At 45.7% G+C, this 7,189-nt stretch overlaps 1 non-coding gene across 1 annotated transcript; it reads right to left on the reverse strand.

Annotated features, from left to right (window-relative positions):
• Positions 1 to 6,719: 6,719 nt before the first annotated feature.
• Positions 6,720 to 6,801, reverse strand: TRNAL-GAG (transfer RNA leucine (anticodon GAG)). Its single transcript has one exon. It is a non-coding gene; the product is annotated as a tRNA-Leu (tRNA).
• Positions 6,802 to 7,189: the final 388 nt, after the last annotated feature.

Genomic DNA, 7,189 nt, shown 5'->3' on the forward strand with positions numbered 1-7,189 from the left:
CAAACGAGAAGCTGCATATGAGTCAACAGTGTGTCCTTGTTGCCAAGAAGGCTAATGGCATTTTGGGCTGTATAAGTAGGGGCATTGCCAGCAGATCAAGGGACGTGATCATTCCCCTCTATTTGACATTGGTGAGGCCTCATCAGGGGTGAAAGTAACTTAAAGGACTTGCCGGTACTCCAGAGTCCTACAGAGCGGGGAGGGGCCTCAACCGGAAGAGGCGTGGCTTCTATCAGAAGAGGTGGGGCCTTTAAAATCAGGATTTAAAGGGCTCAGGGATTCAGCTGAAGCTAGGAGCCAGGCCCTTTAAATCACATTCAGAGCAACCAGCTGCAGAGGCAGCTGGGAGCCCTGGGGTTTGGGCAGGGGTGAAAGTAATTTACATTTCTTACCCATATGGTCCAATTGCAAGCAACCCACCTCTCCTACGTACTTCATGGATCCCTCCCATTGCATGACATAGATAGAGAAAATGAAGCTACTATCAGTACTGTCTATAATAAAACTTTACGATTGGAATAAGCCTGAAAAAATGAAAACTCACTGTCACATTTTTCTCCATGTCTTCCCTCCTCCTCCAGCCAGGCTGCCGACACTAGGATCCATGCTTTCTCCCTGCCTGGCACTGAGCAGCAGCTGCAGGGGCTTCCCTCTAGTTTGCAGCAGGGAGACTGGTTGAAGGAGGGAGAAGCCTGCCTCCTGCATAAGATCAGTTTAAACTCAGCTGTTCCCTGTGTGGTTCAGTAACATCTCAAAGAGGATCTGCAAGCAGTTTGGACATCACAACGATGATCCTCTGCTGGGGAGGGAATGGGATAGATTTGAACTTCGAAATGGTTCCTGATTTTGATTGTGTTTTTTGTGTATAGGAGATCCCTTCATCCCGGGGGCAGAAAAGAACTGCCCCTGCCATGGTCACAGATACCCTCCCCCCAACAACAACTGGGAGTGAAATTAACAAGGATGCCAGAAATGTCTTCTAACCCTGGGGGCTGAACCACACAGGGAACAGCTGGGTTTAAACGATTCTTATGCAGGGGGCAGGCTTCTCCCTCCCTCAGGCAGTCCCCTTTTCTTACTGGTCCTCCATACCGGCCCGTACTCATTTACTTTCACCTCTAGGCCTCATCTGGAGTACAGTGTCCAGTTTTGGGCCCCACACTACAAGAAGGATGTGGAAAAATAGGAAAGAGTCCAGCGGAGGGCAACAAAAATGATTAGGAGGCTTGAACACATAATTTATGAGGAAAGGCTGAGGGAATTGAGATTGTTTAATCTGCAGAAGCGAAGAATGAGGGGGGATTTGATAGCTGAACAGACAGGTTATCATCAAGTGATTCATCCCTTGTCTCTCATTCCCAGCTGCTGGCAAACAAGAGGCTAGGGACACCATCCCTGCCCGTCCTGGCTACTAGCCATTGATGGACCTATCAGTCATTGGTGTTCCTCTCCCCTGCTGCTTTCAGAAGGACCCGTCTGTCATTAGTTTCTCTACTTTAGGAGGCAGGGGCTGCAACGTTTATCTGGGAGCAGAGGTGGGAAACTCACACAGTCTTGCAGCCTGTTAAAATCATACAATCGTTGGACTGGAGGGGACCTCGAGAAGGCACCTAGTCCAGTCCCCTGCACTCATGACAGGACTGAGTATTCACTAGACCATCTCTGACACGTGTTGGTCTAACCTGCTCTTAAAAACCTCAAGTGATGGAGATTCCACAACCTCCCTGGGCAATTTTATGGTCGTATGAAGGGAAAATATTGCTTCTTGGATATGCCCAGGGGTGGTATGTAATTTTACCAGATTACTGGGTGGGGTTCAAACTGGTTCTGTGTTGCATTGCAATACAGAACCCCTCGATATTCATAGAATCATAGAATCAAAAGGTTGGAAGGGACCTCATGAGGTCATCTAGTCCAACCCCCTGCTAAAGGCAGGACCATTTTCCCTAAATAATCCCAGCCAGGGTGCGGTGCTAGCGGACCTTAAATTAGCTAGGAGACGGAGATTCTACCATCCTTCCCTGAGGTAATCCATTCCAAAAGTAACTTCAGCACTTCCTGCGGCGGTCAGAAAGTTTTTCCTAACTATCCAGCCTTGACTCCGCAAGCGCAAACTTCAACACCAGCTCCTTGTTCTGCTCCGTCACCCACTTGAGAAACGAACCGAGCTCCCCTCCTCCTGACATCCCTTCGAAGTAGAAAATTGAAGGGTGCATATCAAATCCCCGCTTAGTCTTCTCTTCGTGCAGGTCTAAAATAAGCCCAGTGCCTTGCAGTCTCATCTTACATCAAAGTCAATAGTGCTCCAGTCCTCATAATGCATATCATTTGTTTCGCCCTCCGACTAAGGACTCTGAAGAGTCAATTGTTTCCACGTCCATTTTTGTGAGCAAAAAATAGTAAGCGCCCATAAACATAAGACACAATATTACACTGCAGCCGCTCGCCCCGCGCGACGATAAGAGCGGAAACAAAAAAACCTAAAGAAAGAAAGACAAACAAAAAACAGAAAATAAATAAAAATAAGAACGAAACAATATAAAGAAATGAAAGAAAAAAAGAACAAAAAAAGGAAACAAAGAAAAAAGAAAAAAAGAAAAAAAAAAAGAGAAAGATGACAAAGAAAAAAAAAAATAAACAACAAGAAAAAGAAAAGAAAAGCAAAAGAAAAAAAAAAGAAAGAAGAAAAAAAAAAAAAAAAAAAGAAAAAAAAAAAAGCAAAAAAAAGAAAAACATAAAAGAAAAAGGAAAAGAAGAAAACTAACAAGAAAAAAAAAGAAAAGAACCCGCCACAAGAGCAACCCCTAATTCAACCTAGGCGAGGTACAATAACAGAATGCAGCACTGTGTGCAGTTCATAGCTATGGATGCATACAGGGATCAAAAGAATAGATAAATGCACGAGAAAGATAAGTCCATGCATGAAATGTATTAGACCATGATTAGCTGGAGTGAATGTGAGCAGTGGGCAATCGGAATGGGACAGAGTATGAGGTGATGCGAACTGAAGGCATGTGTAGTACGGGGCTGATTAGGCAGGTGGAGAATCTTGACGGGGGCAAAGGCACATGAGAGATGGGAGTGCGGCGAGCAGAAAATGGGCGGAGGGCCCTGGGGAGGGGACAAAAGACTAGAATGATCGGTAGTAGGGACAAGCTGAGCTATCGTAAGCGATGACAGCCAAGGCTTCAGACACAGCAGTATGTTTTTGACCCACAGTCACTCAGTAGCATTTTCTAGTGTCCCTAAACAAATGATTCCCCCAATCAACCCTGCGTGTTGCCGAACTGACAGAGCCATTCTCAGCCAAGCGACTGTGTGTGTGATTTTACAAGCAGCAGTTTGAACGTGGGATGTTAGATAAGAGCACTCTGCCCAGAGACTAAGGGACAGTCAAGATTCACACAGCCCGCGAGTAATCGGCTGCAGAAACGGTAGCGCAGATCGATAGTCTCAGCGGGAGCCGGATAGGTCTCGTCTCAAGTGGCTAGAACGCGAGCTAAATCGAGCCCTGAACGAAGTGCTGTGTCGTGACTCCAGAACGAATGCCAACACACAACGCGGGCAGGGAATGCGAACAGGGGGACACAGCACATCGATCCCGCGCCTGAGGACAAGTAGGAACGTCAATCTAAGAATACTTCGAACTTCAAGCTACGCTAACTTACACGTGCTGACGTATGCGAAAGTCATCTAAGTAGATCGACTGTACCCCGCCAGTCGTGACAACCCCTAAGATGCTAGTGATCGCTGTAGTGCAGAAATCTTCAAGGAACTTTTGGGAAAGAAGTAAACTGGCTCATAACTATATAAGAGTCGTGGTCAACCACAATGAGATGTAGAAACCAAAGCAAACTTCGAAGAATGGTACAGCGCTCCTGAGGATTTGGACCTGCAGATTCACTGAATCGCGAAGGTTGCGTGATATACCCCAAACAGAGCATAGCACAAGGGAAACTGTATGCAGACTGTAATCTGGAAGGTCTGTATCGAGCTGAACGCGAGCAGAGTTGTTCTATTTCTGCTCACTGAACATGGACCTAAAAAGCATGTGTGTGCTCAAACATAATGTTTTGGGCCAGAGCAAGGTAGACTACAAAATGGCCCCGTCCCCTCCACCGCAGTCCGCAGCTTTCATCAGTCAAAAGATCAGAGAGTTCTTTAAAATGAAGGGTAAGAGCGGCGGATGGTTAAAAAGCTAGCCCATTATTGATTAAGAAACCGAATGGGTAGGAGTTATTAACACTTCATTTATTGGGGTGTCAGATGGGGATAGCCGTTTAGTCTGGATCTGTTAAAGCAGCACCGAATCCTGTGGGCACCTTATTAACTAACAGGATGTTTTGGGAGCATGAGCTTCCATGAGTGAATTACCCACTTCGTAGAGGGCAGTGTATGGGGAAATTTCCCAAAGGCAGGATATTATATCGTATTGGCGTTACGACCAGATGCTTTAGAAGATGTACCCTGCTGAGATGCCAATGAGATCAATAGATAGACCAACTTGAGTGAGTAAGACATTCTCGAAAATAAAACGCAAGTGAAAAGAGTACAATTTACGAGGCAATGAGTGTCCCAATGGGGGGGCAAGAAGGGGCCTTAAACCCCAAACTTTGGCATGAATTAACACACTGCGAACAATTTATCTAACCACAGAGGTTTAATAGTGATCTGGCTGATATAGCTGTTGTGACCACATTACTTCACATACATTAAATGATTCCACCAACTGGAAATTCCTAGCCACTACATTTGAACTTGCAGCCTTTTCATTACATACAGAGGCTACGTCTACACTACAGGATAAATTGATTAGCGCTATTAACCGGTTATTTATAAACAACATTCTTATAATCATTGTGTTTCGCGTCCAACACTAGGCACATTAATCTCGGTGGTGTGCGTCCATGGTCCAGAGCGCTAGCTCGATTTCTGGATTCGGTGGCACTGTGGGTAGCTACATGTAAAATATGAGGCCAATAACGTTCGATTTGCGGTCCACACTAACCCTAATTCCGATATAGTAATATCGATTTTAGCGTTACTCCTCTCGTTTTGTAGGAGTACAGAAATCGATTTAAAGAGCCCTTTAAATCGATATAAAGAGCAGTGTAGTGTGGATGGGTGCAGCGTTAAATCGATTTAACGCTGTTAAAAATCAGTTTAACAGCGTAGTGTAGATCAGGCCAGAGTATGCAGGATTCTCTTGTCTCCTTGGCAGCCCTGATGCTGTAAAAAGCAAGCTTTCAGCATAGCCTTTCTCCCACAACCAGCGGCACCAGGGGTGACTCTTAAAGTGTGCATGTCATTGTCAAAGATGGCTTCAGTGAGTGGAATGCAATTACAGAGTGTCTGTAATGCTAGCAAGGGACTGTAGCGCCCTGCCTGTTAATTCATTTCCAATGAGCCGAGGCAGAGATGTAGAAATATTCTCATACCGTAAATGTCTTGCGGGGGCGGATCAGGGCTTGCTGGCATTGACAATGGGTTTAAATTCCAGCAAGGGTGGTTTAGGTTGGACATTAGGGAAAACTCCCTGTCAGGGTGGCTAAGTGCTAGAATAAATTGCCTAGCGAGGTTCTGGACTTTCCATCATCGGGGATTTTTAATAGATTGGACAAACATTTAAGAGATTTTTAACAGGTTGGAAAACACCTGTCAGGGATAGTCCTTAGTCCTGCCATAAGTCCAGGGAATTGGACTAGATGACCTCTTGAGATCCCTTCCTGTTCTATGATTCTATGATGTTATAAAGCTGAGATCTTACCTAGACAGTGAAGTCTAAGGTGCTTGTACCACTGTCAGCTACTGGGACATCTGTTTTCAGACACCCAGGATATTAATCTCCTCATGACTGTTTTGGGAAGGGAATTCTATTAATTTTCTTTTCCAATGGTTTATCCCCTAAAGATTCCTATAAAGTCTTCAGTCAAGTAATATTGAAAATGCTCAGTAATGTGGGGGGTGGGACATGGGGAGGGGTGTGTCTCCAAAGTCAGTTTCATGCACTGCAAAGCAGATTTGTGCTAGTGCAAAATCTTGACAGCAGCTCACGTCTGTGTTTATTAAAAATCTAAAAGGCACCAAAGTTTTTAAAGGGACCTGGGGGGGGGGAGGAATGGGACACACCCAGGCCTAAATGCCCCATGGCACAGCAAGCAGGGCCTTTTCAGTGCAACTAAATGCCCAAAGGACACAGAAATAGAGCTATATGGGTGCCTGAAATGGATGAGCTGAGGTCAGTGCTGGAGTAGGAATGGGCTGAACTCACTTAAACCCAGTAGGCACTGGTTGATTTTGCATGATAAATCTCACAGAGCAAGGAGCACAGACTATCAGTGAGGGTGAATGACTGTAGTGTCGATAACTGAAATGACCTTTTCTCCCCATCTCTCACTGTCTGTTTCCTTCCTGTTTCCCTCTCCTCCGCAAAATCTAACTCCCCTTCCAGCCCATCTATCTATATCTCAATAAGAGAGAGGGGAAAGAGTCTCCATGAACTCCAGTGCTAAACTTTGCTAGCGATGTGAAAGGCATTCCAGTATTAGGGTGCTGGCTGTTAGTTTTAAAATAGAGGGATGCCTAGATAGGGGGGCTGGGGGTGGAGGAGAGGGCAAGAGGGAAATAACTGATGAGGAGGGTCTGGGGTTAAGAAGCTCTGGACATAGGGACTGAAGCTCCATTCTGTATCCATAGGAAGTTCAGAGTGGCTAAAGAGATGGCAGTGGTGGGATTCGAACCCATGCCTCCAAAGAGACTGGAGCCTCAATCCAGCACCTTACACTACTCAGCCACACTGCCAGCTGGCAAATAATATGGTGGCCTGCTCCTCTCCCTGTGAAGGCTTGTCTTCACTACTAAATTAGGTCAACAGCATAAACTGGGACCTGCCCAGTGGCTCAGGGGAGTTTCTGGTAACAGAAAGTCAGTCTTGCTCACAAAGATGCAGTAGAGAATCTGATGATTCCAGGAGCCTAGGAAAATGGACCTGGACAGACAGGTCAGGTTGCTAGGAAGATAATAGGATGCTGACCCCCTTAGGAAAGGGATAACTAAGAAGACAGAAAAGATCCGATTGCCTCTATATCAATCCATAATGGGCTAGAAGGTGTTTGCAGCTGTCCCTCCATCTGTTGGGGAAGGAGGCCATGCTCCCTTGCTACAAGTCCCTTGGAAGGGCACAGTTCAG

Source organism: Chelonoidis abingdonii, unplaced genomic scaffold, assembly GCF_003597395.2.
Source record: "Chelonoidis abingdonii isolate Lonesome George unplaced genomic scaffold, CheloAbing_2.0 scaffold3123, whole genome shotgun sequence".
NCBI classification, from domain to species: domain Eukaryota; kingdom Metazoa; phylum Chordata; order Testudines; family Testudinidae; genus Chelonoidis; species Chelonoidis abingdonii.